Consider the following 27488-nt stretch of genomic DNA (forward strand, 5'->3'; position numbering starts at 1 on the left):
GAGGCGAGACGCCCGGAAGCACACACACAGTAATACCTGTGCTGCTATCATTTCGTGGGACGGGGCGCCCGGGTGGCTCAGTCATTAAGCGTCTGCCTTCGGCTCAGGTCATGATCCCAGGGTCCTGGGATCGAGCCCCACATCGGGCTCCCTGCTCGGCGGGAAGCCTGCTTCTCCCTCTCCTGCTCCCCCTGCTTGTGTTCCCTCTCTCGCTGTCTCTCTCCCTGTGTCAAATAAATAAAAATAAAATCTTTAAAAAAAAAAATTTCAGGGCGCCTGGGTGGCTCAGTTGGTTAGGCGACTGCCTTTGGCTCAGGTCATGATCCTGGAGTCCCGGGATCAAGTCCCACATCGGTCTCCCTGCTCAGCATGGGGTCTGCTTCTCCCTCTGACCTTCCTCCCTCTCATGCTCTCTACCATTCTCTCTCTCTCAATAAATAAGAATCTTTAAAAAATAAAAATAAAAATAAAAATAAAAAAAATTTCAGGGAACAGGTTAGGAAACAATGTCTACAAAGGCTCCGCAGAGTGGGGGAGGAGGAGGGAAAGTTTGGGAAGTCAGGCAGCAGGGCTCTGATTGAAAGTGATCTGCTAGGCGCTGGCATGGTGGGAAGCCACCTCTTCCATCACTGTTCCCCTCCTGGCCCCCACAAAGTGCCTGTTTCTAGGCAGGCTTTGCCCTTGGCAGGGTATGGAGGGAATGGACCTGAAGCTCAAATCCTGAAAAGGTCATGTTGCTACATTGTAACTTTCATGTTGCTACATTGTAACTTTCTCCTGAAGCCTTGAGCAGGTGGCGGTGAGGGGGCCATGAAAACATGGCTGAACTGGCCCGGGGCGGGGGGGCGGGGGGGGGGGGGTTGGAGGGCGTGGTCGGAATTCTCCTGCTCCCCTCCCCACCATATGCACATCCTCCCAAATGAAGGGAAGGGGAATTGGGCAACGGATTTTGAGCTAGAGGTGGACTGAGAACAGGCAGTAAAAATGCTCCAAGACTTTACAGTATGAACAATGGTGTGAATAATGTTAGGGGTGGAAAATCAGCTTTATATTAAGTGGAGTCAGACTCTGCTTCCAATTATTGGGCCAATCTTTCAGTGAGGCCAAACGTCAAGAAATACGACTCTCCTGAGTGAGGAGTATAAAAGCCAGGGAGAAGCCCTATGCTTCCCACCCTCAATCAAAACCTTCAGGTGGGAGGAGAGGGAAAGAAAGGGTCTAGAACCCAAACCCCACTGCACCACTCTGGTGCCCTGACATCCGGCTTCTTGAAACTCCCTTCCAGGTGAGCCGCTCAGAGATCACTGAGCTGTGGTACTGGTGCCATCTGACTTGCCAGTCCTGGATACATGAATGACCTTGCTTATCCAGTCATCAGATCCTGAGCCCACTGGGTGCCCAGCACAGTCGGAGGTGCTTGGATGTAATGGTGAGCAAACCGATTCCAGAAGGGGAGACACAAATGCGCAGGCACAGAAACATATACCCTGGAAGATGGCTCTCAGGACGGCAGGGCAGCGGCGGCGGGCAGGGGCTGATCTTTTGGGAGAGTTCAGAGGAGCCCTCTCTGGCTGTCACAGCAGTTTAGCGCAAAGCACGCCGTGACCTAATTGAATATGACCTGTGCCAGACAAGCGGCTGGCTTTGTACACGGGGATGTTTCCAGTGCCTGGAACTGGGAACACAGGTAAGAGGTGACTGGCTGCCGTCGGGGGGAAAAACGTCAGCAGGTTCACGGTGGGGACAGGGACAGGGGGTGGGCTGCGTGATTAGCCAGGGAGAGGGCAGAGGGTGTGGGCACGTGGAGGGTGAGTTGGGTTCTGGCAGGTGGAACAGACAGGGTCCGCGGTAGGCTGGATGGGGTGCGGGAGAAGAGGTTAGGGAGACATTCTAAGGTTTCTGCCCTGAGCAGCTGGGGCAGGGAGGGAGGGGCAGGTGGCAGGGGCACCGGGGCTGGGGTTGGGACACATCAGTCAGGTGAGGGGATCCTGCAGTCTTGGCTCGGACTAGTGCAGTAGTAATGGTGCTATCCCACCCTAGCCTCGAGCCTCCCCCTTCCCTGGCACCGCAACACCTCAGATCACCCCGTCCCCATTCCCTGCCCCACCTCTTCTCTCCCAAACCCTGCCTGTCGTTCTCCTTGAAACACTTACCCACTCAGTCACCAGATATAGGTTCCAACCCCTTCCAGGCACTGGGCAAGATGAGAAATTGAACTTCACCAGGTCTGGAAGCAGCGATAGCTCAGGATCAACAACACCATTAGCACCCAGATTTTGTTCTCTAAAAGTGACTCCCCACTGTCAGGAGGCACACTGCCCACAGTGAGGAAAGGCACTGCGGTGAGGTATTCTCTTGGACAACCACTAAATCCGGATCTATCGAGCATTCATGTCTAACTCCCAGGTTACCAGGGAGGGAGGGAGGAACAGGTGAAACACCACCCCTGTGAGCACTCAACACAGCCAGAATGTGGGACCTTCCACAGGACAGAGGCAAGAAGGGGAAAAACAAGGTGGGAGGGGTCTGTTGTAATACAAAGAAGACAGACATAACAAGTGGGAGGACCCTATTTAAATCCTGATTTGAACACTCCAAATGTTAAAAACAGAAACAACAAGACAGCTCGGAAACCACTGAGGAAATCTGAATCTCGATGGTATAACATGATACTAAGAGAATATTAATTTTGATAGTGGCGATAATATTGAGGTTATGTTTTTAAAGTGTCCTTATTCTTTATAAAACACACCTTGTGCTAATTCGGAGTGGCATTTCATGACATACAATGTCTGGCATTCACTTGAAAAACAACTGCTACTAAGATGAAATAGTTAAAGTTACTTTAGGTGCCATGGATATGGGGAATCCTTACGCTATTCTCTCTACTCATATTTGTTTATATGTTCCGTAACTTTAAAAAAATAAAAGCTAAAGGAAACAAGTTCCCTCTTCTACAGAAAAATACGTCCAGGAAGCAATGAGTCCGGGGTCAAGGGCGTTCCCCAAAACACTCTAGCCCTGCCTCAAGCATTCACTGCCACTTCTCTAGAGGCAACAAGGAGAAAGAGACAAAGACAAAAATCTTAGGAAGATATCCACGTGTAAAATGCAGACCAAGCCCTCAAATGGATTTCCATTTTTTTAATTTCGGGGAGAGATGAAGATTAAAATACAATTTGAAAACACTTTGCACTTCAGTGCCAATCTATTAAGCGAGTTAAGGGAAGGTGTGACGTTCTCCGAGTGAAAGCCTGCACCTCTCTGCTCTCCCTTTGCTCCCTCCATGGACTGGTAACGAGCTCTCAGAATCTTCTGCAGCTCCATTATCCACATGGTCACCGCATCAAGTTCCCAGGCCTGGTCCGGGCCACGTGGGAGTCAGGCCACAGAGGCTGGGCCCCCGAGCCTCACCCTGTCTCAGCAGAGTGACTTTGGGGAGCTCCATTCCCCTGTCTCAGTCTCCTGATGTCTAAAGCGGGGACAATGGCACCACTAGTCAGTGGTGACGCTCCTATGTCTGTGCTTGGTAAATAAAAGCTGGGTGACTCCTTGGTGATGGTGATTGACTATGGGCCGTGTTTCCGACCTTGATCGAATGAGTACGTACTTGCTCAGTGCTTTCTCTGCCAGGTCCCTGTAAGGTGCAGGGAGGGATGGGCAGAAATCTTCCAGGCTCTCTTACAGAAGGGAGTCAGGAACACCCAAGTGAAACGGGGATTTAGCCACACTTTGCGAAGGGTCTGGCTGACAGACAACTCCTAAGGGCAAAAGGCCCTTACTCCACTCCTCCCTCCAACCCTTCACACACCGACCCCTCCCTATTTCTCTGATCCAAATCCTAGTGCCCTTCAAGACCGGATCAAATCCCTCTGACCCCAAATTCTGAAGTGTCCTTGACTCGCAAATGGGTCTCTGTGCCTTCTGCTTCATGATGGCAGGTTCATGCACCTCTGGTCCCTTTTACCTCCTTGAGCTATGACCAAAATGCACTATTTAAGTTCCCAGAGGTGTCTGGAAGCTTAGACTTCTACCACCTGCTCCTGAGGTCTCCATCAGAGTGGTCCTCCCAGAATTACTTGCTAAGTTGCTTTATGGAAAGAAAGCTTTCTTAAAAGCAAGAAGGCTGTGGTCATTTTCTGAGGTGTTTACCTTCCCATAGGCACAAAGATGTTATACCCTTGTTAAGCCTCGGGCCCAAATGTTCTCCTTGAAGATAAGAGGCCTTTCCTTCCATCCTTGAATGGAAGTTGGGTCCACACTGTCCGCATGTGGGCGGAACCCACATTCCACAATGAGTTTCTGCCAAAGAGCCTGGAAGTAAGGCATAAGATGGCATTCTCAACGTAAAACCGTAAAAACAAATGCCAAGGGCTGTGCAGAGATGTGCAGAAGTCGCCTTCCAGAGAACAAATGGTCTCCTGGCCAACACTCAGACCCCAGCTTCATGTGAAGACATGGACACAGCTGTAGAAAGAGTGAATCAACCAGAAGGCACGCTGGTCACGTGGGGGCCAGGCCTGCCCACGGGGCTGATACCCCTCTACCACGGCATACCCACTGAGTCCCTTTGCCCAGATTGCACACGTACCCATCCGCCTCCTAAGTGTGATCTGAATTCCAGTGCACATCAGTCTTCAGCGCAAAAATTTTTGATCAGCAAATGTGAGCATTCGCTTCATCCTACTGTCTCCACTGACAAATAGACTATTAGCTGCATTCTTATTTTCAGACATAAGTGTATCATAAGATTGCTTAATATCAGTTCATTGGAGCCTGATTAAAATCATAACAAATCAAATGTAATAGCCCAAAGCACTGAGGATCAGATTCTGGAATGTGTAAGTCTTCCAAGTACAACCAGCCTAGGGAGAGGTCCATCCCACGTCCTGCTATCTCTAGGGCTCCTCTACAAACAGCCATTTGTTTGTGGCCAGGAATTTTGACTTACGGCGTACTCACGGGTCAGCTGGTCACCCCTCGACAGTACGCCCCGCCATCCACTGCCATCGCCCCGGTCCCCAGTCCGACTTGATCCGCGTCTGCTGCTATCCTTCCTCTTTTCCATTCTCAGTGGTGCCCTGTTGCCCCCTCCCCCGCCCTGGTGACCTTCTTTCTGGTCTGTCTGCCTCCAGCATCACAGGCTCCTCTCATCCAGTCTGTGCCCCACATCCGCTTAATCCTGTCAACACGTTTGTTGGGTCCCCATCATCCACAGATGCAGTGAGACTCCCTAGCAGAGTCCTACTGCTTGGCGCACCCTGGCTCTTCCACTTCGTCCTACCACACACCTTGAGCTAAAGTCAAGTTCCTGGAATTACCTAGAACTCTGTACCTACCCCCAAGGTCTGGCCTCTTGCTCAAGCTCTTCTCTAGGCCCAAAGTCCCTTTCCATGGCATGTCAAAACCTTATCTGTCCACCAGGTCTCAGCCCAAATGAGATCTCCCTGGGAAGTTTTTCCTGATGCCCCCCAACCCCTTCTATTACAAGTAACTTGTCTCTCTTCCCCAGTCCCCCCATTTAGGGACTCTGTACCAATAGTTCATCAAAGTCAGACAGACGTGATTTGAAATCTCATTCCATCACTTACTAGCTTTAAAACATCAGCATATTACTCAACCTCTCTGGCCTTCAGTTTTCTCTGTAAAAAAGGAATAATATAATGTCCCTCAAAAAATTGTTCTGAACATTAAATAAGACCAATGTTCGCAAAAGAACCTGCAGGAAGCCGTGGTAATGGTCAGCTTGATTCTCTTCTTTCTCACATTCCGGAGGCTTCCCTGGTAGGGATTTCTCCCCCCATAGAGCACGCATTTCCTCGGGAGTTTGGGGGGGGGGCGTGGGGAGGTGAGCCTTGCCCGTTTTGTTGCTTTGCTGCCTGCAACACACAGAACAGGGCTTGCACGACCACAGACAAATATTTGTCATTCACCAACCTGGGTAAGTGTGTGAGTTTCAGGTAAGAGGAAATTCACAAAGATCCAGATTATGTCAAAAAAGTCAGTTAAGGATCGGTAGGGCCCTCTAGCCCAGTACATTTTTTTTTAAAGCAACATTAAGAAATTACTAATCACTTTAAGAGCATTTAAAGCAAATTTTAGAATCTACTTAAGATAAATACCTGCTCGTAATTTTTATCTATTTGCTATCTTCTCTCACCTTCCCCTCATCAAAATATAATTAGGCTTATTTTCATAACTCAGATTCATTACCCACCGAGAAATACATAAATCGTAATTTGTAAAAGGTTAAAAAAAATTAAGATGCTAAAATATACACTTTTCCCAAAATAATTTGTAAGGCCATGTGAAGGAGAAACCATCCTGGAATTGTTTTTTAAAACACCTTTTCTTTGGGGCACCTGGCTGGCTCAGTGGGAAGGGCATGCGACTCTTAATCCTGGGGTCGTGAGTTCAAGCCCCACATTTTGTGTAGAGATTACAAAAAAAAAAAAAAAACACAGATAAACTTAAAAGAAAAAAACAGAACTTTTCTTCACATGAGACATTCCTCCTCTCAGCTTAGGAGGCCACGGGGTACTTAACTTTGCCTTTTCTAGTAAAGGACCAACTTCAGTGGAGCAACTTTTAATTATCGAGAAAAATGTATAAATTGGTTATTCTTCTCTCACAAGTGATAAATGAGGCCACCAGATAGTTCGGAATCTGTCCTAAACATCAGCCATTTCAAGTGAAACATTTCACTAGTGTTTTCAACAAGGTAATATTCTGTCCCTGTTAAGGTTGTCAGATAGAACACAAAGCGCCCAGCGAAAGTGAATTTCAGATAAGCTACAAATTGTTGTTCAGCGTAAGTATGTCTCCTGCAACAGTAAAGGAAAAATACAGTCACAGTAAAATATGAGCCATGGAATATCTGGGGCGTACTCATATTAAAAAATTCTGTGTTGTTTATCTGAAATTCAAATTTCACTGGGCAGCCTGAATTTTTATTTGCTAAATCTGGCAGTCTGAGTCCTTATCAAGCCAGCCGTCGGCATGGCAACGAGCACTGAGGAGGCTCTGGGAAGGCAGCTCTGGATGGACTGACCTGCCTCGGCGGTCCCATGGGCTCTCGTGGACCTCGTGGGACCCTGACAGCCATCTGGGAGATGGGCCTGACTCCCCCATTCTACAGATGACAAGACAGAAGGGACAGGGCTCCCCAAGGTCACGGATCTGGGCGAGCAGATTCCTCTTGCTGCCCAGGATTCCTAGCAGTGGATGGCAGAGTCTTCTCACCTTGCTGGCCTCATGAATATGCAGAACATGTGTTTCCGAGAGTCTTAGCAATTGATACGTAATAAACTTGTGCTTCAAATATATCCCAATCTTTCAAAGGTCCCTGAGAAATCATTTTACTGGGGTTTGCCTGAGCTTTATCTAATCACGTTTTAAAGCCACTCAGTGGGCACCATGACCTGGTACTAAACCCTAATTGCTCAACAGCCCCGGGAACACCAAGGCCAAGCACTAAGGGGCTTTGCCATCTGTGAGCGCCCTGCGTAGTCCCCACCAGCTCTGGCTGTGGAGGCTGATCGCTGCAGCCGGCAGAGCCCAAGGTGAGGCATGGGCTCGGGCATCCTGCGGAGGTGCGGTCACCCCAGCCCAGGCTGCCCGGGGGGGCGGCGCGGAGACCGGAGGGATAGCGGAAGGACACAAGGGCTGGAGCAGGGGGCAAGAGGGGGAGTCAAGGAAGGAGGGAGGAGGGGAGAGCACACACCGTGCTCGGGCAGGGAGCTAGGCTCGTCACACAGCCTACCTCCTCACCTAGCCCCAGGTCACCTGTCAGGATTAGGATCTTCCACACCGAAGCAGAGACTGAGGCTCACATTTCAGTAACTCGCCCAGGATCTCTGGTTTGTGCACTTCCGGGACCAAGGCTGGGTAGGGGGTGGGCACAGCCGAGAGCCCCCTCCCTCAGCTTCCTTCTGCCCATGAGCCCCTTCACCCTCTCCTCACCTCCCGCCCTCCCAACCCACTCAGGGTCCCGTCAGCAGAGGCCAAACATCAACCTTGACACCGGCCTCCGGAGGCTCTGTACCCGTGCGGGCCTGGGCTCTCTGGTCACATTTTATCATTTTACCCGGGATGCGTATTTGTCCTCGTTGTAGCACGTTTGGACACAGTGCCTCTTACCATGGAAGCTGCACCTCCGTGTAACTGTGGCGGGTCTGCTTCTTTCTTAGAGATCTCTAAGGCAGGATGTGCCCCACAATCAGGGGCATCTTAGGTTCCGTGAACGACAGGAATGAAAAGAACCAGGGTGACCTTTGCAAACTGATGTCCTTTAGACAGGCTGTATCTGCAACGCAGCCGTGTAGCTGGGTAGGGCCGGGCGCAGAGGCAGCGGGGACGGGGAGGGGGGCACAGGTGGAGCCCAGGGGATTCTCAAGGCAGTGGAACTGTTGTCTATATTGTCGTGTACCACACTAATGCAAGACGCTAATAGTAGCGGAAACCGTGTGTGTGTGTGTGTGTGTGTGTGTGTGTGTGTGTGTGTGTGTGTGGCAGGTGGCAGAAGCGAGGGTTACACAGGAACTAACTGTGCTTTCTGTTTTCCTATAAACCTAAAACCACTCTTAATAAAGTCTATTAATTTAAAAAAGGACAGGGTGAGTTGATTCTTTTCTATTTCTTCCATAAAAGAATGTTCTAGAAGACACATAAACTACCGTTGATGTTTCTGCCCTTGGCATGTTCTCTCCTGCCTTTCAGCTGGTGTCAGTTCTTGATGGCCCATCAACAGAGTCGTTGAGACGCTTTGCCAGGAAGAAAGCAAACCAAGGTTCTGTCAGATCCCTGGCCTTACGATGTTGACCAAGACGGTAGAAAGAATCCCACTCCACCTGCACCTCCAAACACCTCAGATCTCACTCTGCAATCATGAGGGCGAGAAAGGAAGATCAGCAGCTGCCAAGCCCCAGTAGGTCCAGAAGGAAAAGGAACGACATCAACATGACCTGAAGTATCCATCTCTAGGGTGAAGGCCAGCAGAAAGGAATCCATCATTAGGAGAGTCAGCGGCGTTGGCTCTTGGGCCATGATTTGATCTATCTATCCAATAGACTCTAATCTGAGGCTATAATGGTAGTCAAGGCTTGTACTTTGTTCTTGACAAATATATTCAGAGGCAAAAAGTCTTCCCAATCTAGATTTCCCATGAACAGAATTCGGTTAGACTCACTGCTACTCTGGTGTTCAAATCTCCCCAGCATCACTACCTTGGTTTCTGAATCCCTGAAAGGCTAATGACTGGATTCCAGATATAATAACATATTGATTAAGTGCTCGTTATGGGCTATGCATAGCGACAATGTTTACAAATGTTACCTTCTTTAATGAGGCAGCTGCAGTAGACCCTTTTTACACATGAGAACACCAAAGTATAGAGGACTTGAGTAGACACCCAGGGTCACAAAGCCAGACTCAACCTAGGCCCAGTGGACTCCAAACCCCATACTCTTAACCACTCTGCTGTATGCAAATTAAAGAGTAAGAAATATGTAGAACAGTAAAAATGTGGTACTTAGGAACTGAACAAAATGGGGACAATTATACCATCGCAATATAAACTCAAGTGTAGAGGGGCAGATCTCTGATCAAGGGGGCCGAACCCCCAGACCACTGAAGTTAGGATGCCAAGCAGCACAAAGAGAAGGGGCCAAACATCTCAGGTACGAGTGGAGAGATTTTCCACTCCCAGCAGCTCTGATGGCTGGTGAAACTAGAGCCAGACAAGATTAAAGATGTATACATACATTTTCCCATCTGTTATAGTCCTGGAGACATCGATTGAGTCATTAAGGTAAGAACACAGTCAAGGTTAAATTGCAGCCATTTGCCTTTTGTCGATTGATGTTCGAAACATCAATAACCAAGATTTTGACAGATACAGGTTACATGAGCTGAGAGATTGCATCCGCGTCATCCCAGCGGGTAAAGATGTTGTAGCAGAAGAGAGTTTCAGTCAATGTGGACAAAACTAGGCCCCAAGGAGGTTACTGTTCCCTCAGTAAGTTCAAACTCTGGAGTCAGCACAGACTGGGTGGGATCACTGACTCTACTTCTTCTAGGTGATGACTTTGGGAAGGTCATTTGTTTTTCTTCAATCTTTTTTTTTTTTGAAAAGATTTTATTTATTTGACCGAAAGAGACACAGCGAGAGAGGGAACACAAGCAGGGGGAGCGGGAGAGGGAGAAGCAGACTCCCCCTGCTGAGCAGGGAGCCCGATGCGGGGCTCGATCCCAGGACCCCGGGATCATGACCTGAGCCGAGGGCAGACGCTTAACTGACTGAGCCACTCAGGCGCCCCTGTTTTTCTTCAATCTTGAAGGCAGAAATGGTGCCTTCGCCTCGAGGCCCCCTAGCCTGCAGCGTTGTGACCCGAGCTGTACAGCGTATGGGGTGGCACACTGGTCTCCTTCCCGGACTTCGAGTGACCGCCTTCTTTTATGCACTCTACTCATGCCGCGTTTCCAATGTGTCTTTCTTCTCTCCCCTTCTCGCCTTCTTCAAAATGATCCGAACTCTCCTGGCTCCTTTCTTCCCTTAGATGTTGCCTGGTATGTCCTTGCTACCTTGACAGCATTTTGACACTTTGAAGAAGATTTTCAAAAATAGTTTTTATTCAGTATTTTTAGGTTGGTTTTAATTTTCAGTTTAGGTTTTAGGTCAAGTTTTAGTTTTAGTTTAATCTTTCTTCTCGCAGAACAAGAGTGGGTGGAGTAACCTCAGCAGCCATATTGAAAATGGGTCTGTTCTCTTCAAGGTGGTTCACTTTTCTAAGCCTCAAGGTCTCCAAATGTAAAGTGGGGTTAATAATCAGTGTCTCTAGCTGTGCTGTCCAGTGTTTTATAATGGTAACGTTTTGAAATGGTAATTTGAACGTACTGTGGTAATAAGATATATTATTAAAATGAATTTCACCTGTTTCTTTTAATTTTTCATTGTGGCTACCAGAAAATTAAAGATTACATATGTGATTCTCATATACTTCTAATGGGCAGCACTAATCTAAAAGATGAAGTTAGAGCTCCCTAGCATATTATAAAGAACCTTCATGAGTGGTTCTCATGTCCTTGATCAGCCTCACTCCCAAACTTGGTCACCACTCCTGTGTGTGTGTGTGTGTGTGTGTGCGCGCGCGCGCGCGCGCATCGCGTGCATGTATGAGTCCTCACAAGACTGTTATTTGAGGAAAGAAACGTTTTTTCATCTTTGTGTTATCAGACTTGGTGCCTCTTACAGAGTAGAAGTCCAGGGAACATTTGAGGAATGAATGAATGAAATACTTTCCAAGGTAAGTGATCTGATACTCTTGCCGTTCAGATGGGAGCCTCTCTTCACTTCTGGTTTCTCTATGTAAATGCCTGCCCTCCTAACACCCCTTTATTCACCTGACCCAGGAGAGGTGGGGTAATATATGACTGGTGAGTTTAAGAAGGTTGCACAGGAATTCTCGACTTGGGTCTACCCTCCATCTTCAGGTGAGCACTCCAACACTCTCCGGGGACTGCTCTCTTTGATCTTAGGAGGCTGCCCTGGGCCCACTGCCTGCCCAATTCTGGGGCTTGGTCAGCAGGCCCATTTGGATTTTACAAAGCTATAGCTTCCTAGACAGGCTCCATCAGGGACAGAGGAAACATTCTGGCCACCATCCTCCATGTCTTTGCTTAAGTTCTCAAATTGTTCGGAAAAATAACTGGGAAGGATACTAGTCATCAGGGCCTCTTGGAGACCTCAACATTATCTATGTCCAAAATTACATATATTCTTTTCTCCACAAGAATAAAATACAGTTTAATTGAACCATGCTGGAAACATTTGGAATTTGAAGCAAACTTACCATTTAACTCCAAATCAAGTTGAAGAGTAACTCAGGACAAGAAGCTGGCTACTATTTTCAGGGTAAGGTTCTAGCTCTTTCCAATGGCAGTCTTCCCCCCCAAAAAGGGGAAAAAGCAATTACCCAGAGAAGACAAGCACTACAGGACAACAAGTGGACTGGAAGGCAAACTGGAATAAACACTTTTCAAACAAACATTCATTGTGTGGTGTGTCCTGCAATGGATACACAGTCATTCCTACCTCTAGAGCCATCTAGAATTACAGGGATTTCATACAGTAACAAGTCATCTTTAAAAGGCCAAAAAAGGTTTGTAGATGTACTAACATCACAGTCCCCTCAGTGTGTTCCTGGTCCATGCAGCAGAAGCATACTTGGTAGAACCGCATCAAGTAGTCAGAGACCCAGAGGAAGACAAGAAACGCTGGGATATCTAATGCATCCAGCCATGTCATGCCTCGGTTGTCTTTACCGCTGGGAATAGGAAACAATTCTAGGAAAGCCACCCTCTATCTCTCAGATCTGAAACTTCACATCCATAGCAACTTTAGACCTAAGCAGGGTTACCACTCCCGACAGGCTCATTCCACACGCGCAGTCACACCCACCTCCCTTCTCTTGGCAGGTGCAGTAGCCAGTGAGCCGGTCATGTTAAGGCTCCGCCCACTCTTGCACGGGCCTGGGCGCCCCTCCCTCTCTTGCAAGGTTTCACGCTTCATATGCTGCTGCATGTCCTGATAGTCAAGAGTGCCTCCAGGTGTCAGAGTTTGAGGACTAGCATAGCTTAACAGACCTTAACAAAACCAGTCACAAAGCAGAAGGACAGTCCTGACTTCTTTCCTGAATGATTGGGTTCACCATCTTCAAATACTCTCTTTCAAGGAGACGGAGAAATGCAACAGGGAGGGACATGGTAAGTTACACTGTGGACACTGAGTGCTGAATTTTTACCAGTATTTAAAGCAACATTAAGAAAAATCCAGGAACTGGTGAGTCTGGGAGGTTGGAGGGAAATCGGGAGAAATCAGAGAAGGGAAAGTTTGAAAAGATGGAAGAAAGCGGTCCGTGCCAAGTGCAGCAGGGAAAGCACATCAAATATCACGTGGTGATTGTGGGGGGGACACCAACTCTGAGCAGTTGGACCTGGAGGGGAGGACCTATGTCCCCAGATAAGTCTGAAGCAACAGAGTTGGGGAGTAGACCAGAGTTAAGGGTCAGAGTTCAACTTAACGTGTTAAATCCTAGAAGCCAGGAGAGGAAACACTGGAAAGGTGACGAGCTGGGAGAGTTCCAACGGGATGCAGTCACTGAGCAAACATTTGAGGAGCACTCCCTGGGTGGCCAGCCCTGTTCCAGGCCCTCAGAAATACCGCCATGAATGAGAAAAACAAATACCTGTCCTCTAAGAGCTTGTCCACTAAGGAGGAAGCACTGAGGGATCAAGAGCAGTGTGCACGTTCCGGGAGAATATGGTAGGCTAAGGGGCGGGGGGGTGGGATTGCAGGAGGAGGCGGCCAGGGAAGGCATCTGGGAGGTAATAACTTGAGAGCCTACCACGTCAGTAGCTAGGGAAGGCTCTCCAGCGGAGGAGACAGAAAAGGCGAGTGGCGCCGGGGGAGTGTGCCCGATGCTTGCAGGTCCCTGCAGGAGCGTACAGAGCCTGCGGCACAGGGTATGAGATGGGAGTGGTAGGAAGTGAGTCAGGCGACGTGGGCCAGGCCAGCCTCAGACGCCACAGGAAGAACTCTGGATTTTACTACAAATGTAATGGGAAGCCACTGGAGGGTTTCAGCCCTGGAAGGACTTAAGGTGATACGATTTTACAAAGGTAGTGTGAGGTTGGGGCGGGGGAAACGGAGAGGTTGAGCTTGGGATGAGAAAATGACTCTGTGTTTCTTCAAATGGGAGAGACAGACAGTCAAAGTTGGGGTGGGGGGTGTCTGTGGGACTCAGCCTTCCGGGCAGTCCAGGCACACCAGCGGGCCTGCGGGGCCGTCACAAGCCTCTTCCAGAAAAGCTAATCACAACTGGTGCCACGCGTGCAGACTTTACCCACACCCAAAAGCACATTCCCATACTCTGCTCCATGGAACCCCAATTCAGTAACACTAGGGGGTGACATTAACAAGTGTTTGGGGAGATGGGTCTTTTGGAAAACAATGAGACATACCAGTGTCTTCACCACCAGCTTTGTCAGGACAACACACTTAATGTGCTAATGAGATTCTTCAGAGAGGGAGGGGTCTCCTCACACTACAGGGCTGCTAAGGAACGAATGTTCCAGGAAACCGTGAGTAATTCCTGATGAAGTTAAGCACACCTGTTTATCCTGATCTCTTGATGATTTATTCCATATAATCTTGGTAAAAATTCTCAAGGTCTAAACCTGGTTGCCCTCTCCTCTGGAGAATCTTCCAGAGCACCAGGCCTGCTCCCTCCTGCCTCGGGGTTGGGGGAGGGGGGGTGGTGGCTGGAGGGGGGTACCGACCCTGACTGCTCCTGTTTTTATCTCCAAAACCAGATCTGGAGTTTCCCTGCTGCTCTTCACTGATAGAGGTCATCTTGCCGAAGCTCCTGGAAAGATGTGGAGAGTGGAGGGGAGGCAGGCAAGGAGAGTCTGATGACCCAGCCCTTCCTCCCGGTGAAGGTCCTGGCAGAGGGCACTGGCCAGAGGGTTAAGTGGCTCCAGGCATTCAAGCTCTGGGAATACATTACTTACCTGGGCTCACCATCAATCAATATTCATTAGAGATTGACTGAAATTTGGTCCTGGCCTCCCTGTCAGCTGAAGTGAACAACCCCGCATAGTTCACCCAAATTCAGGCTAGTGACTTATTCGCTCCATTTTAATGTTTCCTCTGTTGGGTGGGGGGGGGGATATCTTTTCCACTTCTGTTTTTACCCCTACTCTTCCTCAGGTTTCTACTTCTTTCTTCCTCACTCATTGTGTATTTTGTATCTTCACAGTTTTCCCTTCCTGCCTTCTATGACAAAGAACTGAGTACGTTCCCATTGTATTTACTGATATGCTAACGGAAAAGTTCTGTGTTCCTTATTCTTCACTTCAAAGATGGATAAGGGGCGCCTGGGTGGCTCAGTTAGTTGAGCGTCCACCCTTGATTTGGGCTCTGGTCATGATCTCTGGGTCGTGGGATCGAGCCCCGCTTTGGGCTCCATGCTCAGTGCAGAGTCTGCTCAAGAACTTGGGGACAGCGCCTAGAACATTGGATCATTGTTGCTTTCTCCCTCTCCTCTGGCAAAGTATGTGCGTGTTAACAGGAGAAATGACCCAGAGCTCCCAGACATCTTCAAATGAATACGGGATGACATAGCCTGTTAAGGGAAAGATACCTTATAGTGTCCAGGATTCTGATTTTCAGACTAACATATACCAGAATTACTGCTAACATTAATTCATGCTCTGAAGTCCTAAACGTTGTTTTTGAAATTCCTGGTGCAATAGGCCTTTGGAACAGATTGTCTACATTCTCAACATGGTTCACTGGCTTAGTACAAAACATCTGGATATGGCATGCCTAACAATGCAGGTTTTAAAGAGATTCCAGTTCGGTAATTGTAGAGAAATTACAAAAAAAAAAAAAAAAAAAACCCACAAAAAACAAAAAACCCAAACAGTAATTGGTGTCTCTTCTGAGTAAATAACACATTACAAGACTATGTATCAGACTTGCAGAAACGTATCAAGCCCCTTCTCTGGGACTGCAAACATTTCCAGCAGGCATTTGGTTGCATGTCCTCCATACATCTTCTTGGCATGCCCACCCTCCTACTGCTCTCCTGCTGCTCGGAGCACAGGGCTACGGAGGCCAAAGGGAAGGCCTCTAGCCCCACGGAGGCACCGTGACTTGGTTCCAGCCAGGGCTGCTGGGATGGCAGGTTTATGTGTTCGCTATGTGTCCTGGCTATAGTGCCCAGTTCTTTCATCAAACCCTAATCTAAAGCTAGGTGTTGCTATGAAGGTTCTTTGTTGATGTGGAGATCATATACACAATTTCTTTTTGAGGGAAACTGATCGGCACAACTGAACACAGTAGCCCCTTACCGCACACAGCGGCTGGCTACGAGCAGGGAGGGACGGCCACGTTCATCACCGCCACTGGAGAAACTGCTTGGGGTTATGCTCCCCGGCACCCTGTGAATTCTTGCATGAAGGATATATGCCCCTTGGCCTTCAAGAACACCAGCTTGCCCCTTCACATCTTGGAGAGCCACCCGCCTTGAGCCCTGGCAGAGTGATATGGGGACTGAGAAGAAGGCAAAGGCAAAAGTACTGAAGAGTGTTTCCGGGAAACCCAACTTTGAGTTGGGATGAATCTCGGCATGACGGGGAAGGAAGAAATAAAGAGAAAAGAAAAGGACAATCTTCGGCTCTAGAGCTAGAACCTGGCAAAGAGACTGCGGAACTGTGCGTCGTTTCTATGAGAAAATCACAGTGGGGTAAAGCTAATAACACTAGTGTTAACACTGGTATGTTTACTACTTCTATAGAAGGCATTCAGTAAGTGTTACTAACGTTTTAATTAAGCTCTGGGTACCAAGCGCTATAGTAAAGGATTTACAGGCCAGTAAATCATGGAGTGGCTGTCTGATTCAGAGAGTCATATCTTAAATAATATGCCATTTCATCCCCAAATAACTGTAGTAAAATTCTAATAATCTGAGAAGACTTGCATTCTCTTCCTCTGCTCCCATCTCTGCCCAGTGTCTTACCACACTGGAGCTGGACAAGGAGAGAAAAAAGGTGTGCGTCTTTGAGCACATGTCACAGTGCAGCATAATGTCATTCTTTGATTGCTGAAGAATACTCTGAATTCATTTGTGCCTCTTGTCCTCTTTAGTAATCATGTTTATTATGCTGACTGAGTATACAAGAGGTCCCTCCTTTCCTAACAAAGGATCAGGGACAAATTCTTCTTAAAAACACAAGAGGAGGGAACTCTTCCAAAATCATTTTATGAGGCCAGCAATACTCTGATACCAAAACCAGACAAGAATGCCACATGAAAAGAAAAAAATTACAGACCAATATCCCTGATGAATATAGATGGAAAAATTCTCAACAAAATTTTAACAAACCAATTCAATAATACATTAAAAGGATCATACACCATGATTCAAGTGGGATTTACTCCAGGGATGCAAGCTTGGTCCAATGTTTCCAAATCAATCAACGCGATACACCACATTAACAAAATGAAGAATAAAAATCATATGATCGTCTCAATAGATGCAAAAAAGCATCTGACATAGTTCAATATCAATTTATGATAAAAACTCTCAAAAAAGTGGGCATAAAAGGAACAGAGCTCAACATAATAAAGGCCACGTATGACAAGCCCACAGCTAACATTATACTCAATGGTAAAAAGCTAAAAGCTTGTCCTCTGAGATCTAGAACAGGACACTCTCGCCACTTTTATTCAGCAGTATTGGAAGTCCTAGGCAGAGTAATTAGCCAAGAAGTAAAAGGGACCCAATTGGAATGGAAGAAGTAAAATTGTCAGGATTTGCAGGTGACATGATATTATGTTTAGAAAACCCTAAACACTCCATCAAAAAACTGTTAGAACTAATAAATCAATTCAGTAAACTTGAAGACTACAAAATCAATACACGAGTCTGTGGCATTTCTTTATACTAATAATGAACTATTAGAAAGAGACATTATGAAAACAATCTAATTCACTATTGTATCAAAAAGAATAAAATACCTAGGAATAAATTTAACCTAGGAAATGAAAAACCTGTATATTGAAAATTACAGGACATTAACGAAAGCAATTGAATAAGACACAAATAAATGGAAAGCTAGTCCATGTTCATGGATTGGAAGAATTAATATTGTTAAAATGTGCATTCTACCCCCCAGCAATCTACAGATTCAATGCAGTCCCTATCAAAATCCCAATGACATTTTTTTCACAGAACTAGAACAAACAATCCTAAAATGTGTGTGGAACCACAAAAGACCCCAAATGGCCAAAGCAATCTTGAAAAAGAAGAACAAAGCATCACGCTTCCTTTTTCAAACTATATTACAAAGCTACAGTATTTAAAACAGTAGAGTATTGGCAAAAAAATAGACATAGGCCAACAGGACGGCATAGAGAGCCCAGAACTAAACGCACACACATAGTCAATTACTTTATGACAGAGGAGCCAAGACTATGCGACGCGGGAAAGGGCAGTCTCCTCAATAAATGGGGCTGGGAAAACTGGGCAGCCAGATGCAAAAAAATGAAACTGGACCACTTTCTTACACCCTACATAAAAATTACTCAGAATGGATTAAACACTTGAGAGTAAGACCTGAAACCATAAAAATCCTAGAGGAAAACATAGGTGGTAAGCTTCCTGACACAAGTTTTGGCAATGATTTTTTGAATCTGGGGCCCAAAGCAAAAAAACAAAACAAAATAAAACAAAAGAACCAAGAGCAAAAACAAGCAAGTGGGACTACATCAAACTAAAAAGCTTCTGCACAGCAAAGGAAACCATCAACAAAATGGAAAGGCAACCCACCGAATGAGAGAAAGTATTTCGATATGTGATTTACATATCTGATAGGGTCTAATACCAAATATAAAAAGAATTTCTATATCTCAAGAGCACAAGAAACAAACAAAATCTGATTTAAAAATGGGCAGAAGATCTGAATAAACACTTTCCAAAAAAAGACATACAGATGGCCAACAGGTACATGAAATGATGCTCTACATCATTAATCATCAGGAAGATGCACATCAAAACCACAATGAGATATCACCTCACACGCGTTAGAATGGCTACTTTCAAAAAGACTAGACATAGCAAGTGTTGGCGAGGATGTGGAGAAAAGGAAATTCTTGTGCGCTGTTGGTGGGAATGTAAATTGGCGCAGCCACTCTGGAAAACGGTATGGAGGATCCTCAAAAAATTGAAAATAGACTTACCCTATGACCTAGCAATTTCACTTCTGGGTATTTACCCAAGGAAAATGAAAGCACTTGAAAAGATATATGTCCACTCATGGTCAATGCAGCATTATTTACAGTAGCCAAGATAGGGAAACACCTAAGTGTCCATTAAAGGTGAATGGGTAAAGAAGATGTGATGTGTGTATACATATACATATACACACATATTGTATAATATTTTACAATTTACATATTTACCGTACATACTGTAAAATATTACTCACCAATAACAAAGCATGAACTCTTGCCATTTGCGACAACACAGATGGACCTGAGGGCATTATGCTTAAGTGAACTGAGACAGAGAAAGACGAATATCGTGTAGAATCTAAAAATAAATAAATATGTAAGCTCATAAATACAGAGAACGGACTGGTGGTGGCCAGAGGTAGAGGGTCAGAGGTGGAAAAAAGCAGGTGAACAGTTTGAGTTTGCTTGCTTTGTAGTTTAAATATCCTGAATTCATAAAAATGAGTAAAAAAAGAAGAAGAAGAAGAAGAAGAATCAGGGACAAATGACATGTGTGAATTCAAAGGAGGATCCATCTGTTCCTGGACCATTTGGTGCGTTGCCATCCCATGACTCTTGTCTCTGAGAAGGCCATTGCATTTGGCCACCCTTTCTGATCCATCCAAATTCATCAACATGGAGACCTCCTACCACTTTGTTGGAGAATAACGAGTCCCTCTCTCAGTTCGGATGACTGCTCTCAGCTGAAACTGCACATCCGGCCTGCGGACTCGTGAGCCCAAGGCAAGACGACCCTTCCAGGGGCAGAGATGGGAGAGCTGTAGCTCCCTGCAGAGCCTGGCCTCCCCCCTCCCCCCCCCCCCGCCTCCCGCCAGGGGCACAGCTGAGCAGAAGAAGTCATCAGACCCGAAGCTGTGTTACAAAGGAAACCTTGTCCCATTGATCCACCCAACTTCCTCCACAGTATTGATCCTCCAGGTCTTCCTGGAGAAAGTCAGCTGGCAGGGAAGTGGGTACTGGAGGCTTTTCAAGGCAGACTTAACGCGACACCTAAATCAGATAAGGCGAAGGTTAGGAAGTTATTAAGGAAAAATGACGATTTGCCTTGGGACTAGATTAATGAGCACCGTGGTCCTAAGGGAGATGTCAAAATACCAAAAGAAGAGGAAATTACAGGAACTAATTTCCTTTTTTTTTCTTTTTAAGTTTTATTTTAATTCAAAGAGGACCTCAGGTTAAAAATGGAACACAGAAGAAAGAAAGTCGATTGTCACCACCAGGCAAGATGGTTTTCTGTTTCTTTTACTAGTCCCTGGCTCCCCAGGCTGCTGTGTACATTTCCCACAACCGTGAGCTCTTCCTGTGAGGCGCCAGGGGCTCTGGAGTGGGGATCCCGCGTCTGTCCTCTGCAGGGGGCTTCTCAAACATTCACAGGCCATTTGCACCATCTGCAGGCGGTGTCCTGATGTAGAGTCTTAGCTCTGGGGCACGGGCAGGGCTTGGATCTGCCCTTCTAATAACTCCAGGGCGATGCTGAAGCTGACCTGGGGGAGAAGGGTGGCTGAACACTGCATCCCAACTAAGGCCAGGTCCTGGTCTCAGCTCTTGGAATACATTAGTTCTCCTCAGCCTCTGAGCGGTCCACAAGGAAGGCCCCATCTGACAGATAATTAGTTAGACCTGGGTCACTATTCACCCATAATTCTTTCCCTCTTTCCATTGTTCTTACGTGGTACATCCAGGTTCCTATGCCTTAGCCTGCCCGGCCCAGTCTGAGCCTTTGAAGACTCAGCACGTGCATTTTCTCCTTGAGGAAGACTTCCTGGTCCAGCAAGCCTAGACAAGGTGGCTCTCCTATGAACACCAACAGGCACTCCTATATACTTGTTGTACTAGACGCAGTGGTTATCTACTGTTTTGGAACAACTATAACCCCAAACTTAATGGCCCAGAACAACAAGAAACATTTATTACCTCCGACAGCTTCTGGGGTCAGGAATTTGGGGCTGACAAGACTGAGCGATTCAGGCTTGGGGGTCTCTTGGGAGGCTGTAGTCAAGATGTCAGCTGTGTCTTGACTGGGGCCGGAGGATCTACCTCTAATGTGGCTAACTGCGGCTGCAGATCCAATTCTTCCCACGGGCCTGTCTCAGGGCAGCTTGCATGTCCTCAGGATATGGTGTCTGGCTTCCCCAGAATGGGAGTGGGGGTGGGGATGGGGGGGTTGACGGGGGGGGGAGAGGGAGGGATGGAGAGAGGGGGGCGGCAGAGCTATACTTTTTTATGACTCAAAAGTCACAGAGCATCATTTTCACCACCCCGTTTGCTAGAAGAGAGTCACTAAGACCAGCCAACGTTGGGGAGTTAGGAATTGGGTCCCACTTCTTGCAGAAAGGATTGTCAAAGATGTATTTAAAAATTACTATCCTGTGGCCGACTGAATTTTCTACAGATAGCTGTAACAACGTCTCCTATGCCCCATGCTCTTCTAGAACAGGGTCGTTCCGCCATTGAGAAGTAGAGTCAAATTCCCCCTGCCCCCCGTTCTGAGAGGGCTGCTAACATGCCTGTAACCAATAGAATGTGATGGAAGTAAGGGATGACTCTCAAGACTAGGTCATAAAAGGCAGAGCACCTTTTGCCCTGTGAGCTAGGACACCTTTTTTTGGAGCCCCAAACGACTAGCTCAGAAATCCTACTACCTTGAGGCTGCCATGCCCCAAGGAAGGCCAGATGACATGGATAGAGCGCTTAACTGACAGCCCCGGTGGAGATCCTGGCCAACAGCCAACGTAAACGGCTAGATCAGTAAGACCCCTCCAGCTCATTCTAGCCCCCAGCTCCGCAGGCTTCTCACCAGGAGCCAGACATCCTGGACCAGAGTATAACCATTGCCAAGCGCTGTGTAGCTTCATGGCCCACAGCATCAGTGGGCGTAACGGAATGGTTGTTTCAAACCGCTACATTTTGGGGTTCTGTGTTACACAGTGTTTAGTAACTGGAACATATTTTGCACTGCAATTGTCCATGCTCTCTCTCCCTCTCCCCTGATTAGACCGTTAGACTCAAAGCTTTCCCAGGGCACAGCGCTGTGTTTTACTCCTTCTTGTAAAGCACCCAGCATAGTGCGTGGCGTGTCATAGACACTCAACAAATGTTTGTTAAGTGAATAATGAATGGATGCGAATTCATGGAATTGTGCTGGTATAGTTCTCTTTGGCTGGAATTCATGAGACCCACGGGACCGAAGTCCTGCGGTTCGAGTTCCCACTATCTGCCGGCCCAGCTTGCTGCCCAGCTCCCTGCCCCCATGGAGTGTGTGTTCCTTTGTTACATGCTCATCCCGCCCTTCTTCTGACCTTCTAAATTCACCACAAAAGCATTTAATCAAGGCCTCCTTCGGCTGCTGTGCAAAGACTTGCATACCATTAACATAAATAAGCTGTAATAAGGGCTCATAAAAGTGGTTGTGGCCTCCAAGTCAAAAGATAATTCCATTTAATTTTGATTCTAGGTTCAATGTTTGGAAAACAATTTTAGAACTCTTGAGTTGACGTCACCGTCTCGATTCCAAATATATGGGCTGGGAAGATGTGTTTTAGAAAATTAAATTTTTCCTCAGTTGCCTTCAGAAGAGTTGAATGCATTTAATCTTCATATTAATAAATGTACACAAAGGGGATTGTGTGTTTATTAACATTTGTATATCTTTCTACATCAATAGAGAATATATACATATATTTAAAGATTTTATTTATTTATTTTAGAGAGAGAGAGGGAGAGAGAGCGAGTGCCAGTGGGGGGAGGGGCCGAGGGATAAGGAGACAATCATCCTCCATGTGGAGCACGGAGCCCCGCTCATGGCTCCATCCCACGACCCTAGGATCCCGGCCTGAGCAGAAACCAGGAGTCAAAAGCTTAACCGACTGCGCCACCCAGGCGCCCCTACGATATATTTTAAACATATCTGATATTTGAGAAAATGGTCTTTAAGTTGGTCTGGATAGAAGTTTCAATTATTGCATTCTCAAACTGCCCTTCAGTTGATCCAGTGCCTTTATTTATCATTTTATTGGATTTAATAACAATGAATGCCTTCCGTTTAATATTCATACATCCACGTTTGTAACTGGCTCCAGGCTAGAAGGTAAACACTTCAGCTACTACTTCACCCCCTACCCAAATTTCCTTTTCCTTCTATATTTACCCTGTAGTCAAAGGCAATTACCTAGGAACAGCACTCGGTTCTCATTATCCCATTATGTCATGATTAAGTTTAACTCTCCTAAATTTTACAAATGCTAACTAAATCTAAAAAAGCAAACAAAATCTCACCCAAAACTTTTTTGTCAGCAGCAGCCGTTTTAAGAAAAAAAACAAGTTGTTCCCTCAAATTCAAAGAATTTGTGTGCTCTGGTGACTAGTAGATAGATATATGATGTAATTGATAGAAGAAGCCGGATTTTTTTCCCCCAGAATTAAACACATCAGTGAAGTAAAGCTGCGAATGACTTTTCATTCCTTCCCCCACCCCTGCATTTTGATGTTGTGACTACTACAGAATCAGCTATAGAAATAAGTGAGTTGTAGTTAAAAGGAGAAAAAAAAAAAAAGGAGGATCCCCCCACACTTGAAAGATTATCAAGTTTAAAAGTCTACCTGGTATGAGTGCCTACACAGCCCTGCTGATCAAGAAGTGCTGGGGGGAAACCAAAGACAGCACTGGCCTCAACCTCACCAGTGACAACTGAGCAAGAAGAGTTTGACACGGGGGCAGAGGAAGGTTGACGGTCCTTCATGGAAGGGTGCGTGCAGAGAAGTTTTAGCTGCGGACGCTCTCCGTTATAAGGAAAGCACGGACAGCACTGCAGTGCCAACTTGCCAGGGTCAAACAAGTGTGACTGTTCCTAAAACATACCTTCCACCTGCCTCCCTCCAGGCTGCCCGACCTCAGGCAGTGGGCCTGTTATGTGCCATTGACCTACAGGTCCCGTGCCAAGCTGCTCTCCAGGCTCAGCCAGAGAAACTGAGGCAGTGAAGCCAAATGGGCAGAGCCAGCCGAAAGAGGAAGCAAGGGCAGTCCCATTTCTCCTGGAACAAGGGCAGTCATGAGTCTCCTTCCAGCTGTTTCCTGACACTGACGTGAGAGCTTTCATTCTCTCTCTTCGTGCATCAACTTTGGTCAGTAAGTCAGGCACTCTCAGGAATGACCAAAACGGACACTTGAAAGTCAAAAACTAGAAAGAACAACACTCCTCAGACAGAGGGAACAGAGGCTTTGAAACTCATCTTGTCAGGCACTGAAGCATGTACCCCAGCTTATTTCTACTCAAGGCATTCGACTTACATGGCAGATCAACTAGATGGATACCTAGTGTCTGAAGCAAGAAGCAATAGCACTTTCAGGGGGGAAAAGAGGCAGCATGAATCTTCCTATTGGCAGACCACACAAAAATCAAAGTAAGAGGAAGTTAAATGAATTCTGGGGAACAGATTAGAGGGGGGGGGGAAAACCACACTGTAATAGTTGAAATGACAACAACAACAAGCGTGCCAACATGAAACTCTCTATTCTTTGCTGGTCTCCTCTTCAAAGTTGTTTCTTCTAAAATAGGGCATTAAAATAGTCCTTCGAGACTTCTAGGTCTGGGACAAGATGGATTAGACACACTTTTTCCCGTTCAGCTAACTTCAGGGCGTTAGATAGAGACTCTGAAAGGTGGAGAGAAGAAGGCAGGGGCCACCTCAGGATCAGAGGGAGAACGTGGCGGTGAGTTCCCTGGTGTTTATATATATTTTTTCCATATATCCCAGACTGGGTGCAGTAGATGTCGGCAACCTGGAAATGTTAATGGGATGCAGATGAAACTAGCACCCCACCCCCACCCAAGCCTCCTCTTTCTAGCTAAAGGAGCAGGGAAAAGGCAGTCTCTAAGAGAGAAAACTTTTAGACATTAACTGCCCTACTCCAACCAAACATGGAAAAACTATAGCTCCACCCTGATTCATATCAGCAAAGACCTGGGCAGGGGGCGGGAGACCACCTTCAGGCCATAACAAAGCTTTCCTCCCCAACGCCCCCACCTGCTGGGTGGTGTCTGGGAAGCCTGCCTGGGGAGCTGGGACTTTCACCAACCTCCCTTGGGAATGAGCCCCTAAGTCTCCCATGTGAGAGGGCACTCTTCCCTGTCCTAGCCCAGGTGCTGTCAGTGGAGGTCTGGTGGGAATTCTGAACTCCCACCTTTGCTCAGCACCAGCAAGGCACACTTCCACCCTCCAGGGCGTCCGCGGAAGTACAGTGAGGCCCTTGCACTTACCCTTGCTGGGCAGTAGCAAGATGGCAACCCTTCCCTCACTAACACAGTGTCAGAGTAAACCTGCTAAAACAGGTCTAAATAAGATCCAGAGTCTCAAAACATAATACCCCAAATGCCCAGGATACAGCTAGAAATCACGGTATGTACGAAGAACCAAGAAAGTCTCAACTTTAATGAGGATGGACAACTGACACCTGTCAACACTGAGATGCTATAGATGTTTGGCTTCTCTGACTAGAGCTCTAAAATGGCCATCCTCAAAATCCTTCAACAAAGTATCATGAACACACCTGAAGTAAATGAAAAGCAGAAAGTCTCAACAAATAAATAGAAGATGCAAAGAAGAATCAAATGGAAGTTTTGGAATTGAAAAAGCAGCAACAAAATAACAAAGTCAATGGACGGGCCCAACGGAACAGAAGCAGAGGAGAATCCACAAGGTCAAAGAACAATAGAGATTCCAATCAGAACAACGGAGAGAAAATGGGCTGAAAGTTAGTCCTTCTGGTTACTCAGTGAAACATTCCAAGGAAATCCTGGGTCCCTTAGAAAGTATAAAGCTATTATCCAGACACTCTTTCCAATGCAGACGTGAATTTAAGAGTCTCATGTTTCCACAAAATCTATGCAGACTGAGTTGATCTGATCTCTCTTCTGCAAAGAAGAGTGAGCAATCAATTAGTGATTCTAGAAATCTCCTGGAGGCACAATTGCTAAAATGTCTTTGGCTGCTTAAAAATGTCAATAGAATCAGTCACTGAAGATAATAAAAGCCCCTCTTGCTCCTGGTGCACTGGCTTATGCCCATCTGCTCTCCAGTGAGCACCAAGACCCTGCCTAACTCTGGGACAGATCTGAGTGAACAGAAAAAAAAAAACAAAACTAAACAAAACAGAACAGAACAAAAACCTACTGGGTCACGCGATCAGCCTCCCGGCTGTTTTGGTACCAACTGTCATTCAGGGCACTGGGCTTTGCTATGAAGATACTGTAAAGCCGGGTAAACACATTCGCTAAGAAGATAACACAAGAATAATGCAACGAATCAATTCTTGCAACAAATATTTGTTAGTGCTGCTAGGTGCAAAGCACTGCTCTGTGTGTTTGGAACACATACATGAACTCTAGACAGAGGTCCCTGTAAGGACCTCAAAGTCCAGTGAAGTGAGGGGCAGACGGAGGTGCAGACAGATGACCATTAACATCGACATAAAAAATAAATAAATTAGTATTTAAGAAAATTCTGTTCCTCTGGTTTAAAAAAAAAATGGTAGTCTAGGCTAAGGGGGCTGGAGAGGGAGTGGGAGCTGGATGTGGGCGAGGCAGATGGGAAGTCACTGGGAGCAAAAATGGCGGCCCACCGGCAGAGCAAGGAAAGCCTGGTGACAGAGAGCTGGGGGGCCGGGGGTGAATTCTGAGCACCACGCGGGGCCTGTGGTCACAGTGGGGCTCCACCAGCAGTGGGAAACGCAGTCTGAGGCTTGCGTAGGAGCTGGAGACCGAGAGACATGGATTTAGAATCAGCCAAGGGACACCCGGAGGTATTTCACTTTACATATTCTAACAAGAGGTTGAAGAACGACAACCCAAAGCAGTATCAGCCATCGTTTCTCAGGCTTTTTAATCCCCCTACCCACAGCCCTGGTAGTCTTGTTCAAACCTCGGTGAGGCCAAGTTCCCATTCTAATAAGGCAGGAATTGTCCGTTTCAAAAACAGGGTTTCTGGAAACCAAGCATCCATTTGACATTTCAGTCTTTCTTGTTTTATATGAACATCAGCTACCAAGGAAAACCCCGTGCTTCTAAAAAGTAAGCTGGTCGGTGTGCGGACAGCTGTCTCAGGATGTTTCCCACGTGGACTTTCCCTCACGGCAGCGCCGCTCCCGTGCATTTATCCATCCCTGCAGCTTGGGTGACCCTTCTATTCTTTCAACCTTGGCATCCTTCGTGTTCAACAGCTGGATGCAACACACACCCCCCTGTCTGCGAATGTACGCACCCACACATGCCAGACGGCCCCGACACCCCGCAGATCCGAGCTGGTTTTTCTTTTTCCCAGCACTCACAGAATCTAAGACAAAATCCAATAAGGTGCACAGCAGTTCCTACCTCTGTGGGCCACATTAGCATTCTCTTAGATCCCCGGCAACAAAAATGCCTGCAGGGAGCAACTGGGTTGAAAAAGGCGCTATCGTTCATCACGTAGATTTTCAAAAGTCATAGCTATGGGGGGGGAAATGTGCAGAAATGGAAAATAATGATATGGACTCAAAAGGAAACTCTTTGTGGCTGGTTGGTTTAAATAAAGAATTCTTTCTTAATCTCAGGAAACAAACTGAGGGTTGCTGGGGTGGTGGGGGGTGGGAGGGAGGGGG

General features: G+C 46.8%; 1 protein-coding gene across 7 annotated transcripts in view; it reads right to left on the reverse strand.

Annotated features, from left to right (window-relative positions):
- Window positions 1–27488, reverse strand: part of AGPAT4 (1-acylglycerol-3-phosphate O-acyltransferase 4) — a 120629-nt gene that overhangs the window by 39750 nt on the left and 53391 nt on the right. Inside the window, exon 1 of one of the 7 annotated variants that reach the window (XM_025866442.2) lies at window positions 27223–27320. The exons of 5 other annotated variants lie outside the window; for them this stretch is intronic. The gene's annotated coding sequence lies outside the window, so the exon portion shown is untranslated. Of the gene's footprint in view, window positions 1–2153; window positions 2447–27222; window positions 27321–27488 lie in introns of those variants that run through there. One more of the 7 variants, XM_073894192.1, reaches the window with a different exon arrangement.

This window comes from Callorhinus ursinus, unplaced genomic scaffold (assembly GCF_003265705.2).
Source record: "Callorhinus ursinus isolate GAN/ISIS: 27379988/994484 unplaced genomic scaffold, GSC_fseal_2.0 scaffold6, whole genome shotgun sequence".
NCBI lineage: Eukaryota > Metazoa > Chordata > Mammalia > Carnivora > Otariidae > Callorhinus > Callorhinus ursinus.